This window comes from Pseudophryne corroboree, chromosome 1 (genome assembly GCF_028390025.1).
Source record: "Pseudophryne corroboree isolate aPseCor3 chromosome 1, aPseCor3.hap2, whole genome shotgun sequence".
Lineage (NCBI taxonomy): Eukaryota > Metazoa > Chordata > Amphibia > Anura > Myobatrachidae > Pseudophryne > Pseudophryne corroboree.
Genome location: NC_086444.1, coordinates 563,219,729 through 563,236,770, shown reverse-complemented (window position 1 = coordinate 563,236,770; position 17,042 = coordinate 563,219,729).

Genomic DNA, 17,042 nt, shown 5'->3' with positions numbered 1-17,042 from the left:
ACATATTGTATACTATTTACATTGCTTTCATATAGAATAGCCAATTGTTACAAAGTATATATATTATTTGTGTGTCCAATTTTGTTATTTTTAACAGATCAAATATAAAAGTGGTTACATATATCAGAAGTCTTACCGAGTCAATTACTACACATGACAGACTGCACACTGTGGTTCGATTTAGTGTCTCTTGGCGCAGAGTAATCTTTTTTCTTGTTTATTACTTTGAAAAAAAAAAACACAAATCGGACAAACTCGGATTTTTAGTAAATAAACCCCCAGGACTTTACAAATCAACCTCCCTTATCACACCAGGTCTCCCCTGTTGACGCCGTTAACCCACTCCTCTTGTCCCACCAGGTCTCCACAAACTCACCTCCCTTGTCACTCCAGGCCTCCCCTGTTGATGCCGCTAATCCACTCCCATCATCACACCAAGTCTCCACAAACCCATCTCCCTCGTCAATCCAGGTCTCCCCAAGAAAAGTCTGGGTCGCAGCTCCTCAGCTGCTAGAAGTAAAAGAGTGGCAAGACATGAGGAGATTTTAGAGGAAGTACAAGCTGGCTTTGCAGTCAACAGGATAGACAAGCAGCCACTCAAGAGATAGAATCGCTCAATGTAAGGCTAGCTTGCCAAGACAAACCCATCAGTCAGCCAATGCTGTACAAACTGTAGCCTCAACAGCCATGAAGTCTCAAACAGCAACATAAATTTGACAATCTGCTAATTCTGCAAGAACTGCAGTTCTCAGATTACAACCATGGTAAGACTGTAAACATGATGCATTTCACTATGATGCAAATATCCATTATGAGATGCACCCTAAAGTAAATATTGGTAAAATGTCCAATACATGCACTGCAGTGCTAAGACAAGGGCAGAGAAGCACCCAGTAGGTATTACTGTGGGAGCAAGGTGAAATTCCTCTTGGACCCACCTGAACCACTTAAATCTTTGCAATGCAAAATGAATCAAAAGTGCTTTACTCAGACATTTGAAAATATAACTCTGCTCTCAAAAAATAACATGCTTTGGAGCAACAGGTCCAGTGGATGATTTAACATACATGTATGGAATATTTAAAGTTCAGACTCAAGTCTACCATCAAGTAGGATCATTGCTGCCACTTCCCAATGAGAATCATAATTTCATTCAAATTTATTTAATTGGAGATGGGAACCGAGAAGCAAAACAACAATGTGAAAATATTCTTGCCATTGATTACCTCATAGTCTTTCAGTGGCAGAAATGTTTCATGCTACCAAAAGCTACAACAAGAACTTTAAGAATTCCTTAGAAAGCATACCATTAGATAATCTTACAGTAATCATCCATGCTGATAGGACACCTGCTGGTGAACATCGAGGTTGATTCAATGCACAAATGACCAATGAGGTAGAAACATTATTGTTGGTAAAGAGAATCAAATCAGGGACCATCGTACTCCAAAAGAGACCTGGGAGATGTCATTCAATAGTGGAAACCAAAAGCGCATTTGATGCACTGCAATATTTATTGCTATTTGGCAGGAAGAAAGAGGATACAATGTTAAGGTCATTGAAGGTCACAAGGTTACATCAATGCAATGTTATACTTTTAGGTTAATGACAAGATCAACAAGTTTTAACAATCTGTATCGATGTGGAACACTTTTCCATCAGTTTGTAGTTAATATGTGGGCCAAGATTGAAAGGGAAAGACTTAAATAACTCAAGTTACACCAAAAGACACTTGTGCAACAGAGTACATTCACTTATGTGATGCCATGAAGAATAATGAATATGCTGACAACATTGGTCAACCATTTATTTTGCCATCATCATTCACAGTCGGGCCACGTTATATACAAGAACAATACTATAAATATACTCAAGATGCGATGAATGTCAGGAATTGTGGAACACCAGATTTATTTATCACTTTCACCTGTAATCTAAACTGGGCAGGAGTCTTTTGGCAAAAGCTTATTGCACTCATGGATCTCATCAAGCATTCACATGGACTTTTCAAGATCAATGGAATGGGGTTATAGATGAGGACAATGTAAAAAACCGAAGGCTACAGATGTACTTGAAGGTCAATTCTTTAACCGGGTATGCCAGGCAGTAAAAAATAATTTTAAATAATCCAGAATCCATAAATAAGGAAATAATAATAATTAAAAAAAAAACCTCTTACCGGTGTCCTCAACCTAAAATTTCCATTTCCACCTTTGCGGCTATGTTTTCACAAATCTGTTTGTGATGTTGAAGCTTGTTTCATATCTCATCTAGGCTTTCATTTAAACCTATCTTAACAACAGCAGCACCCCTGAATTTTTAAAGCATACAAGGTCAGTGTAATATTTTACCAGCAGTACCCCTACATTTTTACAGCATACAGGACCAGTGTGCTTTTATTTTAACAACAGCAGTACCCCAAAATGTTTACAGCATACAAGACTGGGCCAGCACCCCTGTATTTTTACAGCATACAGGACCAGTGTACTTTTATTTTAACAGCAGCACCCCTGTATTTTTACAGCATACAGGGCCAGTGTACATTGATTTTCACTGCACCCCAGCATTTTTACAGCATACAAAACAGGGCCAGAGTACATTTGTTTTACTGCACCCCTGAATTTTTACAGCATACAAGACAGGGCCAGTGTACATTTATTTTACTGCACCCCTGAATTTTTACCGCATATAAGACAGGGCTAGTGTACATTTAATTTACAGCGCCCCATAATATTTACAGCATACAAGACAGGGCCAATGTACTTTTATTTTAACAACAGCACCCCTGTATTTTTACAGCATACAGATCCAGTGTACTTTTATTCTAACAACAGCTCCCCTGAATTTTTACAGCATACTGGGTCAGTGTAATATTATTTTAAAAGCAGCACCCCTGTATTTTTACAGCATACAGGACCAGTGTGCTTTTATTTTAACAACAGCAGCACCCATGAATTTTTACACCATACAGGCCCAGTGTAATATTTTAACAGTAGCATCCCTGATTTTTTACAGCATATAGGACCAGTGTACTTTTATTTTAACAATAGTAGCACCCCTGAATTTTTACAGCATACAAGACTGGGCCAGCACCCCTATATTTTCACATACAGGACCAGTGTACTTTTATTCTAACAACAGCTCCCCTGAATTTTTACAGCATACTGAGTCAGTGTAATATTATTTTAAAAGCAGCACCCCTGTATTTTTACAGCATACAGGACCAGTGTGCTTTTAATTTTAACAATAGCACCCCTGAATGTTTACAGCATACAGGGCCAGTGTAATATTTTAACAGCAGCACCCCTGTATTTTTACAGCATACAGGACCAGTGTGCTTTTATTTTAACAACTGCACCCCTGAATTTTTACAGCATACAGGGCCAGTGTAATATTATTTTAAAATCAGCACCCCTGTATTTTTACAGCATACAGTACTAGTGTGCTTTTATTTTAACAGAACCCCTGAAATTTTACAGCATACAGGGTCAGTGTAATATTTTAACAGCACCCCTTTATTTTTTTATAGCATACAGGACCAGTGTGCTCTTATTTAACAACTGCACCCCTGAATTTTTACAGCATACAGGGCCAGTGTAATATTTTAATAGCAGCACCCAGGAATTTTTACAGCATAGAAGATTGGGCCAGTACCCCTGTATTTTCACAGCATACAGGACCAGTGTGCTTTTATTTTAACAACAGCACCCCTGTATTTTTACAGCATACAGGACTAGTGTGCTTTTATTTTAACTGCACCCCTGAATTTTTACAGCATACAGGGCCAGTGTAATATTATTTTAAAATCAGCACCCCTGTATTTTTACAGCATACAGGACTAGTGTGCTTTTATTTTAACAGAACCCCTGAATTTTTACAGCATACAGGGTCAGTGTAATATTTTAACAGCACCCCTTTATTTTTTTATAGCATACAGGACCAGTGTGCTCTTATTTAACAACTGCACCCCTGAATTTTTACAGCATACAGGGCCAGTGTAATATTTTAATAGCAGCACCCCGGAATTTTTACAGCATAGAAGACTGGGCCAGTACCCCTGTATTTTCACAGCATACAGGAGGACAGTGCCTCTGACCCCTGTACAACACAGTGACAACCAGGACAGCAACAACACCCATGTACAGCTGCAACACCCCTAAAAACATATGAAACATCAGTGACAGCCAGGACAGCACCCCTAACAGCACAGGTACACCACAGTGACAGGAGCAGCACCACATACAGAGCACACACTGTCCCCACCCGATGCCACCACCCACAGAGAGACAGAGGTCTTTCTCCCTCACTCTCCAAGTCCGGAGTGAAAATGGCGGTGACACGCGGCTGTTTATATGGAATCCAAAAGCGCAAGAATCCGACAGTGGGATGATGATGTTTGCCTCATTCTGGTTTACGGGCCTGGTAGGAAGTCCCGAGCTGGTCTCGTATCCGGGCTCTGAGCGTGACGTTGGAGGGAAGGGGGTGGTGACGGTTTGGTTCTCTGAGGACTAAACCCGCTCATCTCTAAAATATACATATATAACATAATTTACAACAATGATATAAAAAGGAGTTGTAGTTTAAAAAAAAACAATTTAACCAGTTATTACACACTTATGCTGTATAATAACAAAAAACACTGGGAAATCATTCATTAAATATACAACAATCATAAAAACAACACAGCAGTAACATTGCCACATCTATCAGTGCTCTGGGCAGAGCTGGACTGCACAACTGGCACGTCTGTCAAATGCCAGAAGAGTTGATGGGCTGGTGGGCCGGGCCAATCATCAGAGAGCCAGGAAAAGCATGTGCAGAACAGCTTCTGGCTCTCTGGTTTGTCTCTCGCTGTTGCTGCCTGTAGTGCCCCGTTGCTAAGCAATATGGGGGTGTGCCATGAGTCCACACCTCTGACTCACATCACGCCCCCATTTGCAGTGTCCATGCACCCCTTTTAAGTTATATGCAGTGGTGCAAGTATGCGGGTACGCTCGGGTACGGAGTACCCTTAAGAATTTGGCAGCGGGTACTTAGTACCTGCCACACACTTTGCCATTACCACAATTATAATGTGCCACAAAGCAACAAGATCATGGTTCTTGGCAGCATGACGGCTCCTCCCACTTTGTCAGGGTTCTGGGAGTGCGACAGTGACTGTATTTTCCCGTTATAATGGAGGCATTACTATATATTGTTATTAAATTGGGGGCATTACTATATATTTCTATTATACTGAAGGCACTACTATATATATTTTAGCCTTGCCTACAGATTCCCCCCCAAAAAGGGGCTGTCGTGTGGCCACGCCGCTAGTGTCATGTAGCCACTCCCACTATCAGCATATGACCACGCGCCCTCACAACACATGACCACGCCCATTTTCGGCACTCAGTACCACTAAGAAAATATTTCTACTTGCACCACTGGTTATATGTGTCCCCTTTCACATGCACAAGCGCAGATGACAGGGCCAAAAAGAGGTCCCAGTCCGTTCCTGGCTCTGGGTTTCACATTTCACATCATCCTTGACTTAGAACCAGGGGCAAGAGAATGTTTTGTGGTTGGGGGGTGGCATACAAAAAATTTTTTTTTGCCATTCCTCTCTTCTCAAGGCCCCCCTCCCCTCATAGTTCACTCATATTAGTATTTTTGCAATAAATGGCACTTTGTCTAGAATAGCATACTTGTATAGATTGTAATCTTGTGAGCAGGCCTTCTTTCCTGTTTGTCTGTCTGTTATTACCCAGTCTTGCTTTATTACTGTTTGTCTACAAGTGTAAAGTGCTGAGGACGGAGTATGATGCCAGTATATAGCAAATGTTAATGAAGAAGTTACAGGTTGCTGGAATTTTGATTTTAAAGTAGAATCTTGGCGCCATTTTGCAGTTAGAAATTAATTATATAGGATTGGAATTGATTTGCTGGTCTTTGGGATGCATCCTGATGATTGGAATCCTGACAATGGAAGGTAAGTATGCTTACCAGGGACGTGCGGTGAGCCAGTGGCTTAGGAGCCACTGGCTAGCACCAGAGCCAGATTTACATGCAATATATGAGCCAAAGGGTACATCTGGGCATTATACACAGGTGCAGTAGTATAAACTCCTGGAAATTTGGTGAGATGTATGGAAAACATAGGCAGGTGTGGCACTGCCTCACCTGCCATAGACTTTTCACTCCAGAGTTTTGGCTATAAAAATTATTAGAATAATGCAAAGAAGATATTTCAAACAAATTCTTTGTATTTTCCATATACTTTATACAGTCAAAACATTGGCACAAACGTTAGTATGGCAGGAAAGGCTCTGCCTCACCTGCCTCACCCCACCGCACATCACTGATGCTTACCTTATCCCCCTGGCCCCTTAACCTGCCCTCCCCGCAGCCTAACCCTAACCCTCCCCGGTGGTGTCTAAACCTAGCCCACCCTCCGCACAGCCTAAACGCAAACCTGCCCCCCCCCCCCTTATTCCCGCATCCTAACCCTAACTCTCCCTAGTTATCTGTGATCTCGGCTGCTGTGATAGTGACCCTATTCAGGATGCCGGTGTCTGTATTCCGAAAAGTGTCGGGATTCTGACGTCGATATTCTGACTGACATGATCCCAACAACCGGGATCCTAACCAGATCCAGTTTATTATACAGGTTGAGTATCTTATATCCAAATATTCCGAAATACGGAATATTCCGAAATACGGACTTTTTTGAGTGAGACTGATATAGTGAAACCTTTGTTTTCTGATGGCTCAATGTACACAAACTTTGTTTAATACGCTAAGTTATTAAAAATATTGTATTAAATGCCCTTCAGGCTGTGTGTATAAGGTGTATATGAAACATAAATGAATTGTGTGAATGTACACACACTTTGTTTAATGCACAAAGTTATAAAAAATATTGGCTAAAACTACCTTCAGGCTGTGTGTATACGGTGTATATGAAAACATAAATGCATTCTGTGCTTAGATTTAGGTCCCATCACCATGATATCTCATTATGGTATGCAATTATTCCAAAATACGGAAAAATCCGATATCCAAAATACCTCTGGTCCCAAGCATTTTGGATAAGGGATACTCAACCTGTATACTATATGTTTTTAATGAAAACTGTTCGATGACTGGAAACTTGTAAAGAGTAAACAGAATGGGATAAGTAGTGACCTAATAACATCCTAAATTGAACAACCGGTCTAACACACATAGGGCAAGATTTATCAAAGCCATTTGGCAGTAAAATCTCCAAAAAATTGCAGCTTTCTGAAATTTTACTGCAACTACAGTGTATACACCACCATATGATGGGGAAGGAACTGCAACAGATATCGGAAATTCTATAGGGCTGCAATGTGCTTGTGTAAGGCAAGTTCTGGAAAGCGTAACTTTGGTTGCTCTTCGCCAATTCTGCAAAGCGGCCCAGAGAGGGATCCCAAAGATCCATCTTTAATAATGGTCACTAGTGCATGCGCAGGCCAATGGCAGCGCATGCACGTGACATCACCTGGGTCATAGACTTGGAAGTGATGACATTGCTGAGACAGCAGGGCATCACAGAGATGTCCCAAGAAGAAGATCACATTCCTGCAGGTAAGTAGGTGAAGATATCCGTTAATGATTACAATATAAATGCAATTACTAATACAGCTGACCTATGAAGATGAAAAAATAGAATTAAAATCCTTGACGCACAGCAGGAGATCAACTCTTCCTCTGACACAGCTGCTGTGGCAAAGATACGCATTAGGATAAGTACTTGCTGGTTTCTGACCAGCATGAGAACTCACTGCTAACCTTTGTGCTTATATGGTTTCTTGATCTTCTAATGCCATTCAAAGCTGGCCCATCAAGCTGCTTTTATTAAGGGCCTTATACCCTACACAGCGAAATCCATAAGCGGTCACACTCTCCAAAGGGCCAATTTATTCAGTTGCTACTTCAGGTATCCTGCAGCCACTGGGACCTGCTCACATCATCTGACTCCTTGACCCAGCCACCAGCTGCACTGGTCATATGAGTGCCGCACAGAGCCACTGTTTACAGCCCTCCTGGCAAATGTCATCTACATCAGTGGGCTCCACTGGCACACCTACAATTGCACCTTCTCCAAGGCATTTGCCTGCTGGCAATGCAGTGTGCACAGCCAGAGACGTCCCTAGGCATAGGCAAACTAGGTAAATGCCTAGGGCATTTGGAATGCCATGGGGCCAGCTCAGCTTGACAATGGGTAGCAGGGGAGTATTGGGCCATATCTGAGCTGCGGTAATCTGAGTGACAGCTGGGCCGTCAGTGAAGAAGCAGGTTATTTAGCAACTGTTTTGTTTTTAAAGAGGAATAACAAAAGAATAGTTGCAAATACATTTCTTAATACATTTTTTAATGGCCTTCTTCTGCACCACCGGCACCAACACTTAGGCTTTCTGTGGTGACATACAGGCCACCAGCATCATCATGGAGTTCTCCGAGGAGACGAACTGCATTCTTTCAGGCTTCTTGGTGAGTCTGTTGGCACATAGCATACACATGTTATCATTGCACCACACACACTTCCACAAAAAAGTAAGCAAAGTTGTGCAAAACACAGTACTACACAGCTGAAGTATGAATGTAGTGGGCAAAAAAAAAAACGCTTTAAAAGCAATGTAAAGTAATTTAGTTACATTTTTCTGAAGTACTGCTTTATTCCATAGCAAACAAAAAATAAAAATACAAAATTACATAATATAGCACTAACAATGAGGATTATATTCGGGAAGCAGTTACTTTCCCGGCTGTTGGTATCCCGGCGGTCAGGATATTGACGCCAAAATCCCGACAGCCAAGGGAATCCGAGCAGTCAGAATCCTGACCGGGGCCCTGAATCCCCACTCGATGGGGTGGTCCACGCCACCTCCCAAGGGGGAATAAATTAGTGTGGCGAGCACAGCTCCCCACTGGGCTGAAAAGGTGTGGTGAGCGCAGCAAGCCCTCTACGTGACATGCTGCACTCACCATCAGGATCCAACAGGATCCCGACAGTCAGGATACCATACTGAATCCCTATATTTTTTCTTTTTTGTTTATTGTGGAGTGCATTGACACCTGATAAATAGCAACAACATCACATAATAGTACTGTAAATGTGTAGTAAAATGTTTATTAAAAAAATACTTTTTTTTAAACATTTTTCATAGTTAGTTTTGGAGGAGGACACCTGGACAACCAGCAGCCTGCAACCATACATATTTATATTAAATTTGGGAGCCATCACCCAAAAATGTCCAACCCCACCATTGATGCAAACATTACCGCCACAAATGCTCAGTCAGACATCTATGCCACAACAGAATTCTGAGCAACTGTTTTGAGCAAGCTGGTCCCAACACCAAGGATAGCAGCTGGACTGCGTACAAAGGCAAGTCAAAGAAATAGCAGGCCAAACAAAAAGTGGATTCACCGCAATATCAGCTGCCTCACTACAATAATGACAAGCGTGGCCAACACCATAGTATAATATAGACTACCAGCAAGGTAGCACATCCCATTATATGAAGCTAGGGTGTGCAGTCCAGGCCCCCCTCTCTACATAGTCTATATTATGTGTGTGTATACACACCTGAGGGATTGGGACAGCCCTCATCTCTGGATTAGCACCTCACCCACTGGCTCTCAGGCTTTTAAACAGGGAACCAGCACATGCTGACTGCACAAAAGACATATGTAAGATCCTTTCAATTATATACAAAGTCAGTTTGGAGGTGACATTTTGGGGTGTGGAGCTCTCTGTATTGCTCTGGCTGGGCCACTTTGGGGCATCACCACCTTACATTTACTTTTAACACTTATATCACATTGCGTTTGTTTTATATTTATGTAGCATTTTTCACATATCTTTTACACTTATAACACTGCTCAGCTAAACTTCACATTCTAACACTCTGACACTTTACTGCTGTCCTCTTTTTTTCTTTTACATTCAGCAGCCTCTTTCATTTGCTTAACACTGATCTTTCACTCCTATCCTTTTTCTGTGTGGTGCCCTGGGGTGGTGTGGCTGGGGTGGTCTGGGGGTGCTCTGCGTCCCAGAGGTGAACCCCTATAGTGTTAGGGACCTGTCCGATGAGGTCACCGTGAAGCAGGTGGGCAGGCTCATATACTGCCCAATATATGCCAAGAACCTCAAATATTATATTATGGTTATAATAATTTTAATGGTGTATGGTGCATCTGCACCCTTTGTTCCTAAGTTGTAGTATTGCAGTACTTAGTCCCAGCAAGGTAGCACATCCCATTATAATAAGCCAGGGTGTGCAGTCCAGACCCCGATTCCATATAATCACTACAATAATGACAAGCGTGGCAAACACCTTAGACCAAATAAGAGCAGATAACAACAGATTCTATGACTCCTTCATGAGACTCATGGAGGATAATCAGAATTTTTACCAGGCCAAAATGCAGTTTGCCGGGACTTCAATTCCACCATTGGGCAATTAGACACACAACTGATTGGCCAATTACCTGACCCAAATACAAGCACCACAGGGGGAACAACCCCATAATCTACTCCTCTGAGGAATCCCGAAAGGTATGTTCTGAGCAGTCATGATGGGCGTGGGTCACAGCACAGAAGCTCCACATCTAGGGGTTGTTTGTGAGAAACAAAATTATTTATGTTTATTTGTTGCAGATAATATTTTGTAGCTGTTTATTTATATCATTACTTCACCTGTTACTGTATTTGTTTAATATTTTAAATAGTGATTTTCAGATGTGATCAGTGTTATTTGAACACATGTGAAAAAGCATCGGGCACACTATTTTCATAGCCAATTGGCACAGCCTAGATAAGATTCCACCATTTAAAATGTGATGATAGCATAGGCAGCTCCTATAAGACAATCTGGATGTCTACTTAACAATTATAAATAAACACATTGGTCCTAATGTGAATTTCTGAACATATATTACTTTAATAGATAAAAATATATATATGATATTCACAAGTAAAAATATATAGTATGCAATAATCTCTGGTATCAATTTTTTGATTGGCTGATACTTATAACCAAAATGCTCACATATATGCCAATATACTCTTTCCCGGGTACAAAGTTCAATCAGTTTTAATGTCAATTTGTAAATGTGGTTTAAAACCTAGAGCCGGCTGGTTGGTAATTGCCCCAAATATATCACCCTTGTTCACTGCTTATAAAGGTGTCCGTCCCGAAGTCCCTGGTAGGGCTCAAAGAGTCTCAGATTACCACTGTAGAGAGAGGATAGATGTTCCGGAGCCTCTAGCAAGGCTCGGACGCTCAGCTCACCGCTGTAAAACAAAAGCAGGTGTCATTCCTTTAGACGTCCGGCAGCGTCAATTGTAGCTTAGGAACATTAGTAGCGGCTGGCAGATCAAGTTAGATATCCATTCCAGGGACACTCGGGGTGAAGTTATTTAAATACCGGAGCAGGCAGTCACTGCAGTAATATCCCGATCACTTATCGGAGCAGAGTATCCGCATCAAAGAGGGGCACACATGGCTGTAGTATACCACAATGTCTGGAACAGAGTAGGCATAAAAGTGGTCTCTCTCTACACGTTTCTCCGCTGTATTCCTTAACGGTTTCCTCAGGAGATATATGCAGGTGTCTGTAACAGGTGTATATTTAAAGCCAGTCCAGCCAATTAAAAAAGTCCATATTTAATATAGAACACCTGTGTATAATTATCACAGCAGCCAGTTCATATGAACAGAGTTTGCAGAGATTATGCAAAACAGTTTAAAATACAATAAAACATCACATATAAAAAGATTATATCAACTTCAATCTAGGCATAACAGTATATAAAATAAGTGTATATACAAATACATAGATTTATCATAGATTTTTGGCATCACAGAGAAATTACAGATAGTTTTGAGTACTAGAGAGGTTATACAATAAATATTCTCACTGAAGTTGCTCTTTGTAGAAAGGCTTCTGTGGATCATGCACTAAACACCTGGACTGCAGTGCACACAGTCACAAGATCAAGTCACACCACAGCCTACAGTTATTCAGCCACCTTTATTTTTTATTATTATTTATTTATATACATAGTTCTATTTATTTGTATATATAGCTAGAACCAAGAAAATATACTTATTTATTAATAAAGAAGGGTTTCAATTACAGGTATTGGTTACTATATAGATGTCTTATCAATTATCTATATTAAAGAAAAGAATGCATTTAGAGAGTCCATAGGGAACTCAGTATAGGTCTTTTATTTTTAATTCATACAAATTAAGGCAATTTGGTAGTAACAATATGATCCACCAAAAGAATAGTATTAGCAAAGGAACAGAGGAGGCTATTTTTTATTATTTTACAGATAACCACTTACACACATGACTTATAATTGTCGGACTTATATACATGAAAATCATTTTATTAGAGAAGAGAGGACATTTCATCACATGTCCATGGGTGTATATATATATATATAAACAACATTAAATTAATGTTTAATAAAGGTTTAATGTGAACCATACACTTTCTGGTGAAGTGCTCATCAATGATCTGCTGTCTTACCTGCCTCCCACTTTCTGTGCTCAAGCTGTTGCCAGATGGATCAAACTCTCCTGCCTGCTCACTGTATCTTACATAATCATGTGACAGATGTTGATCCAAACATGTTATGTAAGAAACAACAGCTGAACACAATCTTAGTGATCTTTAACAACTACACAACAAAATGCCACCTGATTCATACAGAGAGCAAAACCAAGATTTAAGCACCCCAAATCAACTTTCTATCACTGATCGAGTGCCATTATGTGCGTCATTATATTTGTGTTCAGCAGGGGAATTTAGAAGTGACAATAGAGTCAGAAGCCAGGAGAAACAGCCATCCTCAGAATCACCGGAAACATGAACATAATAGAGTATAAACATTAGTAATGAACTACCATACTGGATTGTGTGTTTGCATTAAAGGGCCATTGATATTGCTACGTACCCAGCAGCAAAACCCTCTGGCATTTGTCCAGCCTCAAATTTATCATAGAGGGCTGACTGGCTGAGGATGAAGGAATCATGACATGTGCCAGGATAACCAACCACAGCACTATACAGAATAATCATGCAGCTCCCACGTAGTAACCTGGATTACTCTCACAAACTAGCTCAAATAGTTAATAATAGAGTCGCAAAAAGTACAATAGTAAATTTCTATAATGCTTTAATAAACTAAAAAAATATATAAAAATATATATAGACCAATCAAAAGAGCATCATTCAGTGGGTGCTATTACTTTGTAATAAACAAAAATTTCACCTTATATGTTCAAATCTGTGCAATTCTTGGTAAATAATTGTCCCTTTAAACACAGTTCATAGCAAATGATGGAAATAGTCCTTTATGAGATAATGGACAAAAAAGGAGTAAATTGTAGCAACAGGAATCTACACAGGAATGTCCACAAAGTGCTATGCTTGACCTCCCCTTTAAGAGTGGTAGTCTTGCTCACCGCTATCCGGATGTAGTACACTGTCCTCCATTGATGGGACAGCACTCCCAGTCGCGTCCTGCAATTGGGGTATGTACTGGAGTCAGCAGCAATGCGGCATTATCCCCACCGTCAGTGTTCAGCCATTCTGACATCAGAGAACTTGATGCAGGTGCTTAGTCCCTTTTTGTAGGCATCATAATTGAGTACTCAGTGATTTTTAAGTACACACACACATGTCAAACACTCTGGGGGAAAGGTGGTGTATTTCAAACTGCGATTTTGGGCTGAGTGTCTTCCTAGATGCTGAGCAAAACCCTTCCACCTCAGCTGCTGATTAGAGCCTACTAGTAAAAGAATAAACCAACAACACAATTCACAGTGCTAATGGTAACTTACTGTATAATCAAGTCCATGAGTACTGTTTGTCTTAAGCAATATTTTATATTATAGATTAAAATTATACACTCAAAAGTAAAAAAAATACACACATAAAGCACATCATAAATCACCAATCATTGATAAAAAAAAGGCCTACCAGCTATTGTAGATCAAAATAATGACGTTCACTGCATAAATCTTAAAAGAGTAATTCTATACAATGAGAGACTGTCATTGTTTAGTTTAGTTAAATACACTCTATTAGCAGAATCGCCTTGAGGCGGCAGGTGGCTTATATATTTGCTAATGCGTGCAAATGGGACTTTTGCATTTTACTTACATATGGTATATCAACTTTTATTATCTGATGCACAGCGGTAATAGAGATGAGCGCCTGAAATTTTTCGGGTTTTGTGTTTTGGTTTTGGGTTCGGTTCCGCGGCCGTGTTTTGGGTTCGAACGCGTTTTGGCAAAACCTCACCGAATTTTTTTTGTCGGATTCGGGTGTGTTTTGGATTCGGGTGTTTTTTTCAAAAAACACTAAAAAACAGCTTAAATCATAGAATTTGGGGGTCATTTTGATCCCAAAGTATTATTAACCTCAAAAACCATAATTTACACTCATTTTCAGTCTATTCTGAATACCTCACACCTCACAATATTATTTTTAGTCCTAAAATTTGCACCGAGGTCGCTGTGTGAGTAAGATAAGCGACCCTAGTGGCCGACACAAACACCGGGCCCATCTAGGAGTGGCACTGCAGTGTCACGCAGGATGTCCCTTCCAAAAAACCCTCCCCAAACAGCACATGACGCAAAGAAAAAAAGAGGCGCAATGAGGTAGCTGTGTGAGTAAGATTAGCGACCCTAGTGGCCGACACAAACACCGGGCCCATCTAGGAGTGGCACTGCAGTGTCACGCAGGATGTCCCTTCCAAAAAACCCTCCCCAAACAGCACATGACGCAAAGAAAAAAAGAGGCTTTTTACTGATATTTGGTGTTTTGGATTTGACATGCTCTGTACTATGACATTGGGCATCGGCCTTGGCAGACGACGTTGCTGGCATTTCATCGTCTCGGCCATGACTAGTGGCAGCAGCTTCAGCACGAGGTGGAAGTGGATCTTGATCTTTCCCTAATTTTGGAACCTCAACTTTTTTGTTCTCCATATTTTATAGGCAGAACTAAAAGGCACCTCAGGTAAACAATGGAGATGGATGGATTGGATACTAGTATACAATTATGGACGGACTGCCACGGTTAGGTGGTATAAAAAAACCACGGTTAGGTGGTATATAATACAATTATGGATGGACGGACTGCCTGCCGAGTGCCGACACAGAGGTAGCCACAGCCGTGAACTACCGCACTGTACACTGGTTGATAAAGAGATAGTAGTATACTCGTAACAACTAGTATGACGACGGTATAAAGAATGAAAAAAAAACCACGGTTAGGTGGTATATATTATAATACAATTATGGTTGGACGGACTGCCTGCCGAGTGCCGACACAGAGGTAGCCACAGCCGTGAACTACCGCACTGTACACTGGTTGATAAAGAGATAGTAGTATACTCGTAACAACTAGTATGACGACGGTATAAAGAATGAAAAAAAAACCACGGTTAGGTGGTATATATTATAATACAATTATGGTTGGACGGACTGCCTGCCGAGTGCCGACACAGAGGTAGCCACAGCCGTGAACTACCGCACTGTACACTGGTTGATAAAGAGATAGTAGTATACTCGTAACAACTAGTATGACGACGGTATAAAGAATGAAAAAAAAACCACGGTTAGGTGGTATATATTATAATACAATTATGGATGGACGGACTGCCTGCCGAGTGCCGACACAGAGGTAGCCACAGCCGTGAACTACCGCACTGTACACTGGTTGATAAAGAGATAGTAGTATACTCGTAACAACTAGTATGACGACGGTATAAAGAATGAAAAAAAAACCACGGTTAGGTGGTATATATTATAATACAATTATGGTTGGACGGACTGCCTGCCGAGTGCCGACACAGAGGTAGCCACAGCCGTGAACTACCGCACTGTACACTGGTTGATAAAGAGATAGTAGTATACTCGTAACAACTAGTATGACGACGGTATAAAGAATGAAAAAAAAACCACGGTTAGGTGGTATATATTATAATACAATTATGGATGGACGGACTGCCTGCCGAGTGCCGACACAGAGGTAGCCACAGCCGTGAACTACCGCACTGTACTGTGTCTGCTGCTAATATAGACTGGTTGATAAAGAGATAGTATACAATACTACTAATATACTGGTGGTCAGGCACTGGTCACCACTAGTCACACTGGCAGTGGCACTCCTGCAGCAAAAGTGTGCACTGTTTAATTTTAATATAATATTATTTATCATGTACTCCTGGCTCCTGCTATAACAACCTGCAGTGCTCCCCAGTCTCCCCCACAATTATAAGCTTTATATACAATACATTGATGTGCAGCACACTGGGCTGAGCAGTGCACACAGACTGAGTCACTGTGTGACTGTGTATCGTTTTTTTCAGGCAGAGAACGGATATATTAAATAAAACAAACAACTGCACTGTCTCTGGTGGTCACTGGTCACTGTGGTCGTCAGTCACTAAACTCTGTCTGCACTCTCTTCTAATCTACAGTATCACAGCAATCTCTCTCTCTCTCTCTCTTCTAAATCTAATCTAAATGGAGAGGACGCCAGCCACGTCCTCTCCCTATGAATCTCAATGCACGTGTGAAAATGGCGGCGACGCGCGGCTCCTTATATAGAATCCGAGTCTCGCGGGAATCCGACAGCGTCATGATGACGTTCGGGCGCGCTCGGGTTAACCGAGCAAGGCGGGAAGATCCGAGTCGCTCGGACCCGTGAAAAAAAAAGTGAAGTTCGTGCGGGTTCGGATTCAAAGAAACCGAACCCGCTCATCTCTAAGCGGTATGCTAGAGGGAATTTACTTTCTATTGCGTATTTACTAGATAGCACTGGCTTTTCTATAACCTCTGTGAGCTTATAAACGGAACTGCTCCCATTTCAAAAATGTTTATATTTAAAATATAATGAACTGTTTGCTTTACCATAGTAGGCCCATACAGTATATCAGACAGCTATCGGGGCAATTCCCTGTTCTAATGTTGCCATGTTGGAAATTCTCAATTTGCCAATTCTGA